Consider the following 14,674-nt stretch of genomic DNA (forward strand, 5'->3'; position numbering starts at 1 on the left):
ACCGTACGATTTTTTGACGACAAGAAAAATGTTAACTGTAACCTTTGAACTACCAATACTGTGATTTATAGCCGTATAGTCCGAATGACAATTAAACTCCTTAAATAAGCGACTTTTCCTTACTCGGTCACCGTACTACTAATATTTTATTAACTATGTATTTGCATTCAGGTATCGCAGATCATAGTGTGTTAATTTACGTTTTTTGATCGAGTTAAGCCTTCCAATTGATATTTTATCGTGTGTTTTTCTATGTTGTGATGTTATACTATTGTTTTAGAAAAAGGGAAAAGGTTTGCAACTGTCCTAAGTCAGGAATCTGATGTACAGTAGTTGTCGCTTGTTTATGTGATTTATACGTGTTTCTCGTTTCTCGTTTTTTTTATAGATTAGACCGTTGGTTTTCCGGTTTGAATGGTTTTACACTAGTAGTTTTGGGACACTTTATTGCTTATTGTTTGGTGTGAGCCAAGGCTCCGTGTTGAAGGCCGTACATTGACCTATAATGGTTTACTTTTATAAATTGTTATTTGGATGGAGAGTTGTCTCATTGGCACTCACACCACATCTTCCTATATCTATAATAATATTCAAGATAATAACCAAAACAGCAAAATTTCCTTAAAATTACTAATTCAGGGGCAGAAACCTAACAACAGGTTGTCTGGTTTGTCTGAAAATTTCAAGGCAGATACATCTTGACCTGATTAACAATTTTATCTCATGTCAGATTTGCTCCAATTGCTTTGATTTCAGAGATATAACGAGGGTTTAATGCATCAACCACTTAACTGAAAATTTTGCAGTTTTGACATTTATTGATTTTTTAAACATTAAAGTATTAATGAATGTTCTCTAAAATTTTTAGAGCAATAATAAATTTTCAATTGACATGTTCATCAATCTATTATAAGTTTGATAACGAAAGTTTGCCAACATGAACGACTTATCTAATATTACTATTAGAATGAACGATTTATTCTTATAATTAAATAGCTTACACTAAACGCCTCAACAAAAGATCTAACGATAATATGTGTTGCATTCCTATTAACAAACAATGTTTGAAAATGCATATGCCTCAACACTGTAACAAGTACGAACTTCATATTGCAATTGACATTTTAATTAATTTATTTTAAACACCTAAAACCATTTCCCCCACAACATCAGATAATGTGTTGCAGGTGTTCATATATACTCTTTTATGGGGAAAAGTTAAACTTTAATTTGGCTTATTGTAAAACCTTAAGTAAATATAAATTTAAAAAATCACTTAAACAATGTCTCCGAAACAGTTTTCCCGAGACTTGGAAAGTAACCAGAGATTCTTATTTACAGGATAAAGGTAAATTGAGTACTTATTTTAAATTTCAATTCTCGGGCCTAAAATAAAATTTCATTTGTTTGGCATTGCCGCCCGACCCACTGAAAAACTTGCGGCCCGAATAATTTTATTGGTGTTTCAAAATTTGTATTTTTTTTGTATTAAAAAAATCGGCAAACCGCCGGAATTTTGATCATATCCGCGGAGTTTGTTTCCGGGCTTTACTTTTTTCAAATCATGATCTTTTAAGTGCTTGTTGTACACTGTTTTCAGAGCAAGCGTTTGAATGACATAGATTCGAGAAAAGTCTGCCAAAAATGTCAAAAAGACGGTTCCCAAAAAGACAGGCAGTGGATAGCATCCACTTATGCTCTAGTCAAGGGAGAGGAAAAATTTTATTAAAAAATTATAAAATGTTCACCTATTCTTTAGATGGAACATGGGTTGATGTTCTGAAAGGCCTTGTAGAGAACTCAAATGTCGTCTTTGGTAAACTCAAATTTTGTTTCCGGGCTTTACTTTTTTCAAATCATAATCTTTTAAGTGCTTGTTGTACACTGTTTTCATAGCAAGCGTTTGAATGACATAGATTCGAGAAAAGTCTGCCAAAAATGTCAAAAAGACGGTTCCCAAAAAGACAGGCAGTGGATAGCATCCACTTATGCTCTAGTCAAGGGAGAGGAAAAATTTTATTAAAAAAATATAAAATGTTCACCTATTCTTTAGATGGAACATGGGTTGATGTTCTGAAAGGCCTTGTAGAGAACTCAAATGTCGTCTTTGGTAAACTCAAATGTCGTCTTTGGTAAAGCAGACACTGAAACAGTGACGCTGTAATTTGTTGATGTCTGCTTTGCATCCTCACATCAAAGACTAGCCTCTTTTGTGTGTCAAGAATTTATGAACCCAACCCCTCTCTTTTTTCTTAACATGAATAAGATAATTCTTAAAACAGAAAAGATATCTGACAGCAACATATTTATAAATATATCTATACTGAGGGAGGGTAGGAGGGGTCCTGATCCCGAAATCCCGGGCCAGTGGCGGATCCAGAAATTTTCATAAGTGGGGGTCCACTGACTCACCTAAGAGGGGGGTCTGCTCCAGTCACGCTTCAGTGATTCCCTATATAAGCAACCAATTTTTTTCCCAAAAAGGGGGGACCCTGCCCCCCCCCCCCTAAATCCGCCTCTGCAGGCTTAAAAACACAAAATCCAGAGGTCCCGAAATTTGAAAAAAGAATTCCCGGATCCCGGAAGGGTCAGTCCCGAAATCCTGAGCTTAAAAATACCAGATCCCGGAGTCCCGATAAAGGTTCCATCCCCCCTTTCTACTGGTAGTGATTCATTGTTTTAAGCAAACCAAGAGCTCATGAATTTAACTGTATTTACGTCATGCATGTCCAGAACCCTGTCAATCAAACAATCATAACAACCTTAAAATGTATTTTAAATTATCTGTGAAAATTGTCTACAGCAATTTATATTTTGAAATTATCATACTTTTACTGCGGTTTACGGGTTATTACAAATGCAGTATAAACACCCTGCCAGGGTGAGGCATTCGTGACTGTTATTATGCCAACCTTGTAAATTTGTATTATTTTGCTATTCTCAAAGCTGACCAGGGGCTGTAGTGGCTTTGACCATTTGGTAGTTCCGCAAAATTTGCATGTATCAATGCTAGTCTTATCACCTCTAGGGACAAGTACATGTATGCATTCACAAAATTAAGGTTAGATTGTCATGACATTTATAATAAGGTTCCTCTGTGTACGCTTTTGTCCACCAATAAAACTGACTGTAATGAACTTGCCCATATGGTGTAGAAAGTTACTTTTAAATCCCATCAAACAAGCAAAGGATCAAAGCTTTAAATCATCTATTTGTACAAGGAACTGTAGTGGTCGAACTGATTAAAATATGATAAGTTTACCAAACTGAAGGCAATTTCAAGATGTGACATTAAGCCTCTATTCAATGGACAGTCCCACAATTAGGATTCAATTTTCATGTCTAACATGTTACATGGTTAATGTCAGTTCCCTACCACAGATATGTTTCTGCTGGGTACTTTGGTTTACTCCTCCAAAAAAACTGAATGTTTGACATGAAATTATCCATGTGTTGTAGAATGTGACATTAACCCCGATCAAAGAAACCATAAGTTTGTACACACAACAATGCTGCACTGCTTTTGGCTGTGATCTAGAGTCATCATGGTTGTGATATATAAAGTTTTTAAATGTAAAAAAAAAAAAAAAATCCCTACCTACCTACCCACCTGCTGATGGTGTGAGTCGGCAATGCCAAACAAACAATTTTTTAAGGGTGGCCTCATTTGGTAAAGAAACCTATCTATCCTCTATAAATAATGGCAATTGTCAAATTCTTACTAAATTTAGGTTAAGTAATCACAAATTAAGAGTTGAAACTGGTCGTCATGAACGCAGGGTAAATATGTCAGGTAAATTAGAGAATATTCCACGAAGTGAAAGACTTTGTCAATATTGTAATTTGAATGTGACTGAGGATGAACTCCATTTTTTGTTGGAATGTCCTCTATATGTAACTTCAAGAACCATTTTACTTGATGATTTAGTTATGGAATATCCAAAACTAAGAATACTTAATTCACAAAACCTATTTATATGGATTATGACAAATGATGATGATAATTTTATTAAAAATATATGCAAATATTTAACTTCAAACTTAGAAGTGAGAAATAATACTTTCAAGTAAAAATTAATACAGGTTTTAATGATAATATTTGGTGAAGAGTTATCTTTATTTTGCTGGACTGACAATGTCAATATATATAATATGATATTATTACGTAAGTATTTCTGTATTGGCCTTGTTATTGGTCTGAGGCTTGCTGTATTGGCCTGAGGCGAAGCCGAAGGACAATACAGCTGGCCGAGGACCTATAAGGGACTGTTCAATATTTATCAGATGGATGGGCCGGTGCAAAATGGGGCGGGGCAAGCACTTTTTTTGTGGAAATATTTGGATGGGCGAGAACTTTTTTTAATATATAAGTGGATGGGCTAGAACTTATTTTATTTGAAAAAAATTTGCTTTCAATTTTATCGGTGTGTAGGAAATTCCTTTTGCAGGCACAAAAAACATAAGGGACATGGTCTCAACAAAAATTTTCAGTTTAGGCCCAATCCAGATAGTCATCTTTAAATATTTTTATAACTTTTTCAAATCAACATGGATTTTCATAAAACTCTACAATTATTTCATTTAATATATATTGATCTTACAGAATACCAGGTTGTTTGGTAGTTTGGTGAATTGCTGTCATTCTATGGATTTAATAGATAGGTTAAAAAAAGCTAAAGTTTTCAGTTTTGGCTAAATCCAGATAGTCATCTTTAATTTTTTTCATAACTTTTTCAAATCAACTGGCAATTTCATAAAACTCTACAATTATTTCATTTATATATTGATCTTACAGAATACTAGGTTGTTTGGTAGTTTGGTGAATTGCTGTCATTCTATGGATTTAATAGAAAGGTTAAAAAAGCTAAAATTTTCAGTTTAGGCTAAATCCAGAAAGTCATCTTTAATTTTTTTCATAACTTTTTCAAATCAACTGGCAATTTCATAAAACTCTACAATTATTTCATTTATATATTGATCTTACAGAATACCAGGTTGTTTGGTAGTTTGGTGAATTGCTGTCATTCTATGGATTTAATAGAAAGGTTAAAAAAGCTAAAATTTTCAGTTTAGGCTAAATCCAGAAAGTCATCTTTAATTTTTTTTTATAACTTTTTCAAATTAACATGGATTTCCATAAAACTCTATAGCTATTTCATTTATATATTGATCTTACAGAATACCAGGTTGTTTGGTAGTTTGGTGAATTGGTGTCATTCTTATGGATTTTTAAATAAAAAGGTTAAAAAAAGCTTAAATTTAAAGTTTAGGCCAAATCATTGGATAGTCATCTTTAAACTTTTTTATAACTTTTTCAAATCAATTTAGATCTTCATATAACTCTACAGCTATCTCATTTATATATTAATCTTACAGAATGTCAGGTTGTTTGGTGTTTTACTGTCAAATGTACGGAATTAATTAATAGGTGAAAAAGGGTGCATCAAAAACAAAAATATGTCTGCCTAAATTGCTTAAAAAGACCATAATTTCTTTTTTGAAAAGATTAGATAAAGGGACATTGGTATTTGAACTATATTTAACATGCTGTGTTATTAAGACAACAATTAGTAATTCAGCATATGATAATATTTTTACTAGTCCAAGAGTTATTTTCCCTTATTAGTTTAAATTATTTCCTTTATTTTAAATCAATATTGTATCTGAGGCTGCAAATATAAAATCAAATATATACATGTATATTCATACTGGTTTTAAAAACAATAAAATGTATGGTTCTGATACACACATAAATATATATATAAATGGAATTAACTAGCACATATTAAATTTTGTATTTTCACCAAAGTCTATTCTTTGATTTCAAGACATAAACTTGCAAACTTTCAAATAGAAAAAGAAGTTTAATATGTTTTGATTGTTTTAAGCTTTAGAGGGGCAAGGACTTTTTTTATAGATTTTTTTAGATGGGCGAGGACTTTGAAGTGGAACTATCCAAATCTCAGTTTGTTTCTTTTTATTAGATGCAGGTGTCTTCAGCATTTTCTCATCTGATGAATTTTTCTACCCTTTTCAGTCACTATAAAGTGTTACAACTTAAATTTAGACGCAACACATAAATAGTAATAGGAAAGGTACTGCCATTGCATGTGTTATGCAGAAACTAATTTAAAATCGATGTGTACAATCGTGAAATTATGAGGTCGTCAAGAAATGAACTTTGTGATAATCTACTCGTTCCCCAAACCTGAAATAGTTGTATCGTCTGCCTTTAAAATACTTTTTAAATGAATGTGACCGTCTTTCGCCTGAAATGTATGCCATACTGACATTTTCAGCATGTTTAAGATAACTAAATGACAACTGCTTCTTCAAAACAACTGTTTACTTTCAGTTTGAGTTTATCGTGACTTTCGATGTAAAATCTAGAGACGTGCCGAAATCCTGCACTTGTGTCAACTCGGCCAATATAGAATAACTCGGCCAATACAGAAAAAAATCTATATTGGCCGAGTTATTCTGTATTGGCCCAGTTTACACATTATATTGCATAGGCAGTTTTCATCATATTAAGTCCAATAACAGTGTAGTTAATTAATAAATATATACATATATATATTTATCATATACTTAGACTAAATAACATATGATTTTTACCGTATGATAATAGCATTAAATTAAAGTATTTTCCATATTTTTCAAATTGGTGCTTAGCGGGCTGATATGAAAAGTTTATCACATGCTTCGATTGTTATCACATGCCTTTCCGTAACGTTATCACATGGCATTCCGGTGATACTCGGCAAATTCCGGAAAATACACCTCAAAGCTACGTTTTTAGTGAAAAACTTTACAAAGTAGTGTACAAAACAATTATTTGAATAGTGGAAAGTATATTGTGTAAAATGATTAAATTAAATTAAAAAAAATATTAAATGTATGCAGTTTTTAAGTTTTTCTGAAACAAAATTTAGAAAGTTACTTTAAAAAAGTTGACTTTTCCAAACAATGTTCATTATGTATATTGTTGAATTATTTTTTGTCGATTCGTCAATATTAAAATGTGTTTTTTTCTCTGTTGAGGCATATGATAGAAAGATTTCATATTAAATGTATCAAATTTTGGGTCCGACGTCCGTGAACTTTTTACTCTTTCAACTTCTTTTCGGGAACCATGTAGAAGGATCAATATATGAATCTGCTATTTTTCTCTCCTGTTGAAGCATATGATAAAAAGATCATAACATGTCATTTTTCATATCGCATGTATTATCAGCCCTCGGTCAATATCAGCCCTCGAGCCATGCGGCTCTTTGGCTGATATTGAACCTAGGGCTGATAATACATGCGATATGAAAAATGCCATGTAATAATCTGATAATATATGTTAGGCAGTTACTTTTTGCCTATAATTTTTTTAAAGTTGTTTCAAGTTGGCTTGCATGTACCATAGGTATTTTTTAAAATCTGGATATTTTTACTTAGATGGTACGTTGAACAAAGCTTAAACAAGGAAGCTAGTAAACCAAGAGTTATACATGGTGAAGTTGAAATTATCCCTTCGTAAATTTGACAGACATCATCACGCGTTGGTTGAACATTATCAAATAACCGTTTCACAAATGATATCGGATATGTTCCTTGAAATTTTTTATCCTACTTATGACTGAAAGCGCTATATTCACAAACCAACAAGTGTTAAACAAAATCGAGGATGGTCAGCCGTTACTACTATGATTTCTTACAACCAGTTATCATATCTACCAAGCTTATAATTTAATACATCAGGAATAATTCGAGATAATTGTGTAGTTATTTTAACTCACTGAGAATAGGGCCTAATTTATGAAAGACCTGTTATTTTGAAAAGGCGACATAATAATAGTACAAATTTAAGACACAATGGATAAGCGATGAATCGAAAAAACAATCTCCAGTTCTTGGTATCTTTTTAATGAACCAACGCTTATCCCTTGTATCTCCTTTATTTAATCCACTGAGTAGAGCTTTTGCATCTTTATTGCTGTCTGAGGTTGATACGGGTGTAATATTGAAAAATCATATCATATTGTATAATAATACAGAGGTAATCATGCTATATCAGCCATCCGTGTTGATATCGATTTCAGTCACAAAAGTAGTGGTTCTTTCAAATCCATTGTTGTATTAGGTCATATCATGTGAAACACATTGATGCTTGAGAAATAAGATAAAGTGCATATGATATGGCTATTTCAATATCACGTCTTGTATCAACTGTAGACCAATATGATCCCTTCAGCAGAGCTGAACTTAGAATCATAGTGGTGTCTTGGATTTATACGGAAAGGTAACAAAAAATATATATTCTATCTTGTCCTGAAATTTTTTTTATATTGAGCAGTATATTTTTGGTTAAGAAAATGAAGTAAAAAGAAATAAATAGTTAAACTACTTCAAGCGTACAGAACGTTGGGGTAGCTGTATGAATAAAGATGCGTACATTTAATCTATATGTTGAAGCGGGTTGACTTGCGCACGTAGCGTTAGTGCACTGATACATGACGACATTGCCAAATATTTTTGATTATTTAATAATATGATTAAAACAGCCCTAATACTACCAAAATGGCATGTGTAATACAAGTGACGTCGTCCTGGTCATGTAAATCACTTGATCTATATTTCTTTTCCGCCCGGTCCAATACTGCAAAAGGTCATAAGAACCCTAGGGCTATTACATCCTTTTCACTTCCGGTCTTTGTCGGAATTTTATCAGTTCCCTGTAAACATATATTATGCATGTTATTTAGGATTCGTTGCCAGTCCGTATTGGACCCTTAAGGTGGCACGGTAGTATTTCCTGGCCCATAAGGGATAATGATAGCCTTTTTAGAATTTTCACCACTTTCTAACACTGCAAAAATTCATTTTACTATTCAGAAATGAATTTGAATATGTATCATGACCGTTTACTTTTTTTGCTATTTTTAAAAACCTAAGGCCACTAGTACTTTTAGGTATTTTATGGTGCAGTGAATACAAAATTTAAAAAAATTCTCAAAAATTCATTTTCATCTGTATGTAAAATTATTTCATATTTTTCTACACCTGATTCATCCCTCAGTTTGGGAAAGTATGTTCAGTTGATACTGTATTTTTTGTCCAATCACACTGTTTAGATACATTTACCTAAGTAGGGTACACAAAAGAGCAACCTAAATTCTGGAATGCAAATACTACCGTGCCACCTAAAGTTTATAACACTATAGTATCAATTGTTTTTGGATATCTATAAGGGAGTGAGATCAAATGAAAATGTACATGTTCCGGACCATATGAGTATTTGGACCATACTCGTATGGTCATGACCATATGGGTATATACTCGTATGGTCCGACCGTACGCGTATGGTCAGGGTAATTAACACTCTGTTACAGTTTACCTTTGATACTTCTAAACTCTTCATATGGTATGACCGTTCATTAAAAAGACGCTATCATATGGGTAATTTTATTATTACATTATAATAAAAAGATTTGCTAAATAAAAATTAGAAGTTTAGTTACTAGTCTTGTCAAAACTATAATAAACACAATTTTAACCGATGATATTACCGATTTGTTATTCCGAGTGAATGGCAATATGTCGACTTAAAACAAAAATATATTCAAAAACTTTCTTGATGAACTGTTACACAAGAATTCACTGGAAAGTAACAGTTTATTTACGTTGTCTTGTCAATATGGTGCACCAGAATATTGCAGTCATTTTACGATATTTTAGATCTAGAGCTTTAAAAAATACTAGAACACACCCGCGAAATCGCGGGCATATACAGTTTGTGAACTGTTGTTGGATGATGTTTTGTAAAAGATATTATGTATGGAGAATTTCATAAAAGGTATCAAAAGCCCTCTCCCTGTTTCCTTTCTGTTAAATTGAACTATTTTCGTGTTCCTGGCCCCAGACCACAATTATTCTTCTCCTTTGCTATATTGCATCTTTTGGAAAAAGTCAAATTAAATTAAAAATTTGCACCGCTTCAAACATAAAATAAATGTAACCATGGTAACTGCTTATATATAGACCATCATAGTCTAATCAAATATGCTTCTAGGACAACCCATCAGCCTTTTTAACATGCCAATGTTAGGTTATGAATCTTGTATTATAAATTACTAAAACCAACTAAGGCTAATTTGAGGGGTGTTCGGAGTGGTCCTGATCCCGAAATCCCGGGCGTAAAATCATGAAATCCCGAGATGCAGAATTTAAAGAAATTCATATCCCGAAATCGAAAAATATACTCCCGGATCCCGGAAGGATCAATCCCCAACCCCGAGCTTTAAAACACCCGATCCCGACGTCCCGAAAAAGGTCCTGCCTCCCTCTAATCTCTACCCTACTTTCATTTTTACCAAATCACTACTTTCACTTTCAACAATAAATTTTTATTCCCCATTTATGCGCATTATGTTTTCTAATCTATGCATTCGTGCGTTGTTTTTCGTTCGTTCGTCCATCTGTCCCGCTTCCGGTTAAAGCTTTTGGTAGAGGTAGTTTTTGATGAAGTTGAAGTCCAACGAACTCGAAACTAAGTAAATATAGTGCCGATGTGGCATCCGTGTACTATGGACACATTCTGGTTTCCACATGTTTTACTTATTTTAATATATATGTATCTGGTATAATCCCTTAAAAAGTAAACATTTCAAAGAAAACAGTAGACAGAATACAGAGAGTCTATATATTAAAGTAGTATAATCGTAGTTAGTTTACATGAAGAAAAACACGAAAAATAATTGTCCTCTCTAAGGAAGTATAATAGTTGTGGTTCTTGCGATCTAAACACCATGATATGGAGAACGCTCTGATTGGCTTATTTATTTTTTATTTTTGTTATCTATCATACAATTGGTTGTACTTGTGCATGTTTCAAACCGGAAGTCTTATCTATGACTAAAAGTCAGTCTGACGACGGAATCAATATCCGGACTCCTTTTTTGTCGTTGTTCTCCAAAAATAACTCAATCTGAATAATCATAAGAATGGATGACAAATGCGACTATGCATGTTACCTATAGAACACAGAGGCGTGATGATTAATTTATCGTGGAAGGAAGAGAAGCAACACACAAAATGAGGTCTTCTCGTTTAATAGTATAGAAACGTCTACTACAGACGTAATTTTTTACGTAGTCATGGTAGTATTTGAATTATAAAAATAATACATTGTCATGTAACCTTCATTGTTTTTTTTTCAGATAATGTTTTTGTATTATTGAATTTTTATAATGTAATTCAAATAAAAAATACCCATATGGTCCTAATACTCATATGGTTCGGCCCGTTTATTACCAAACAAGTATTATACTCACATGGTCCGACCATACGCGCACGATCGGAACATATAAGTATACGCATATGGTCATGACCATACGCGTATGGTCCAAATACTCATATTGTCCGAAACATACGTCATTTTCTTCTTGATATGATTATCTACATGTCCCCCTCTTATTCACCGGAAATGCAGCAAATATCTTAATCATGGATGACTGATATATAACAGCATAGTCGTTTCTTTGAATTTTGCAGTCCGGCAGTAAAACCCTTCCTCAAATTTGGCTGTAATGAATATCTATTATATACTCAGCAGTGCCATGCGTCGAGGAGGTAAATACAGATACATTTTACAAGCGTTAACATGTTATTTTGACGAACGGATCTAGAGCTGCTCCCCTTTCTATTATCCTGTTTGGTAATGTTTTTACATTGCTTTCAGCTGACATTGTTGAATCAGTTTTTGTAAAAATTAACAAAAATGATAATTTCAAGACAACAAAAAGGCCGTAGCAGAAGGTCACCAACAGGTCTTTAATGTAGTGAGAAATGCCCGGAGGCGTCCTTCAGCTGACCCCTAAACAAATATATACTAGTTCAGTGATAATGAACGCCAAAATTTCCAAATTGTACACAAGAAACTAAAATTAAAATAATACAAGACTAACAAAGGCCCGGGGCTGCTAACTTTGGACAGGCGCAAAAATGCGGCAGGGTTAAACATGTTGATGAGATCTCAACCCTCACCCTATACCTCTAGACAATCTAGAAAAGTAAACGCATAACAATACGCACATTAAAATTCAGTTCAAGAGCAGTCCGAGTCTGATGTCAGAAGATGTAACCAAATAAAATAAACAAAATGACAATAATACATAAATAACAAGAGACTACTAGCAGTTAACTGACATACCAGCTCCAGACTTCAATTTAACTGATTGAAAGATTATGATTTCATCCTATGAATATCAGGCACAAGCCTTCCTGTTAGGGGTTTAATATCATACCATCATAACATATATGAGAAGAACATACCCCGTGTCATGCCAACAACTGTTTTGAAATAAATGTGTTTAGTTCCGATGCAATGACCCTATAAGTGAATCAATATTAACGCCAAAATATGCAATCTTTAATGACCTGACAACAGTATCGTAACTATATCCCTTCTAAATAAGTCTGTTTCAAGATTTTGTAAGCTTTTGGTGTGAATACTGACATTTTTGTGCTTTGTAAAGAATATTACCATAAAAGATTGGATGTGAAATACCTGAACGTATAATATGTCTGCATTTTGAGTTATATTTACGAATTATTTCCTTATACCGATGATAAAAATTTAGTAAATGTTTTGACTAGTTTGTGATATCGAAAACCCTGGTGTAATAATTTGTCAGCAATATATAAATTTCCCTCGCTAAAATCTAAAACATTGTTACATACACGAGCGAAATGTACAAGTTGAGATATATAAACACCGTAAGATGGTGACAAGGAAACGTCACCATCTAAAAATGGATAGACGTTATGTACAGTATTGGTGAACCCTACTAGTTCCGCGTTTTTTCTTCCTAATTTGAGCATGTCTTTTAGAATAAATGAAAACTGGTATGATATGTAATGTCTAAAGACTACATATATATATATAGTTTATAGTAATATCTCTGAAATAATAAAATTATAACATAAAATTAAATCAAATAATCCTAAAGGGTAAAAACGTCAAAAAAAATGAGCGTAACTTGTAACATGGAAATCGAGTTTTTTTAGTAATTTGAATCAGGAAATCTTAAGGCGAAGTGTACGTAATTGCACGCCTCTAGCGGAATACGGGATTAAAAACGTTCGTCGTTAGTTACGCAAGTTATCTCCCTTACTCCAAGAAAGGACACACGAAAGAGAAACTACTTTCTGCGGTCTATAATGAATCCAACAAGCACTCCTATGCCGTCTTAAACCTCATAGAAATTATCTAAATAACTCCATTCTGTGCGTTGTTCTATGTGCAGCCTGACTTAAAAACACTTGGTTTTTTTTTGTTTTAGACGCGTAGGAGAAGGCATTTCGTGTTTATGATATCAACAGAAAGAAAAAACGCCTCACAACAAAATTATAAACAAATAAACAAATAAATATGTAACAATTTTTCTTCTATTGATATCAAATTAATTAAAATGAAACCTGAATTGACCCAACAATATCGTTTCAGAGGCGGATTTAGAGGGGGGAAAATTGGTTGCTTATATAGGGAATCACTGAAGCGTGACTGGAGCGGGCCCCCTCTTTGCACAGTCAGTGGGCCCCCACTTATGAAAATTTCTAGATCCGCCAGTGCGTTTTAAAAAGCCGTAGTCTTGAACGAAAAACACAGTACTCAACGTAAAGTTTTATAATAGGTTACAAATAATTAATGAAAGACGTGTGAATTTAATTGTTTAATTAAAAATACGTTGAAATGTTCGTATTTTGTGCAATTGAAAATTTAAGGAATAATTTGACCACTGGTAGTGCAACACTTACAGGTCGGAAGAACAAAGACGGAAAACAAACAAAAAATAAACAAATTAGGCCCCAAAAATTATCCAGTAACTTAAAAGTTGTCTCACTCTAACATTTATCTTAAAATAAGTAAAAATTATGTCATTCAACTCCCAGTTTTCAACTTTTTCTACATGTGCAGAAAATAAACACAGGTGTCTTCTATTCCGTCCGCAATTTATGGGAAAACTAAATCTAAATTTAGAACCATATTGAAATTGAAATTACACATGTAAGATAAAATATAACATGTCATTTCTTCTTTCACAAATTCCAATTTCGAAGAGATATATAGCGAAATCTGTTTTCTTTTATTGTGCCTGTGTGTATCATTCAAAATTAGAGAATGCAATTTTGAAGTATCAAGTCTCAATTCAAGATTATGAATGAATAGAATATAGAATTACGGAGGGGAGGGGGTAGGACCTTTATCGGAACTCCGGGATCAGGTGTTTTTAAGCTCGGGATTTCGGGATCTGGGAATTCTATTTTCGAATTTCGGGTAGTCGGGATTTAATTATAATTTTTAAATTCAGGACCTCGGGATGTCGTGTTTTTAAGCCCGGGATTTCGGGATCTGGATCCCTCCGTCCCTCTTCCCTCTATTAATTATGGTTAAAGAAAAGAGGTCATGCAGGGAAGTTTTGTGATACTTGTAACTGCAATTTAATATTTAGTGGAATGAGAGGTGAAATGTGTTCAGACTATTACATTTGGATTTTTTTTAAATTTAACCCAAGTTTACTGCAAGGGGTGTTTAACGACCTCGATTATCCATGAGGATCTCGCACTCGGTCAGCTCTAGGTTTTCACCTAGTTCATGATCATACAAGAATTGAGAAGCCTGTGG

The sequence above is a fragment of the Mytilus galloprovincialis genome, chromosome 6 (assembly GCF_965363235.1).
Source record: "Mytilus galloprovincialis chromosome 6, xbMytGall1.hap1.1, whole genome shotgun sequence".
In the NCBI taxonomy this organism is placed as follows: Eukaryota; Metazoa; Mollusca; class Bivalvia; order Mytilida; family Mytilidae; genus Mytilus; species Mytilus galloprovincialis.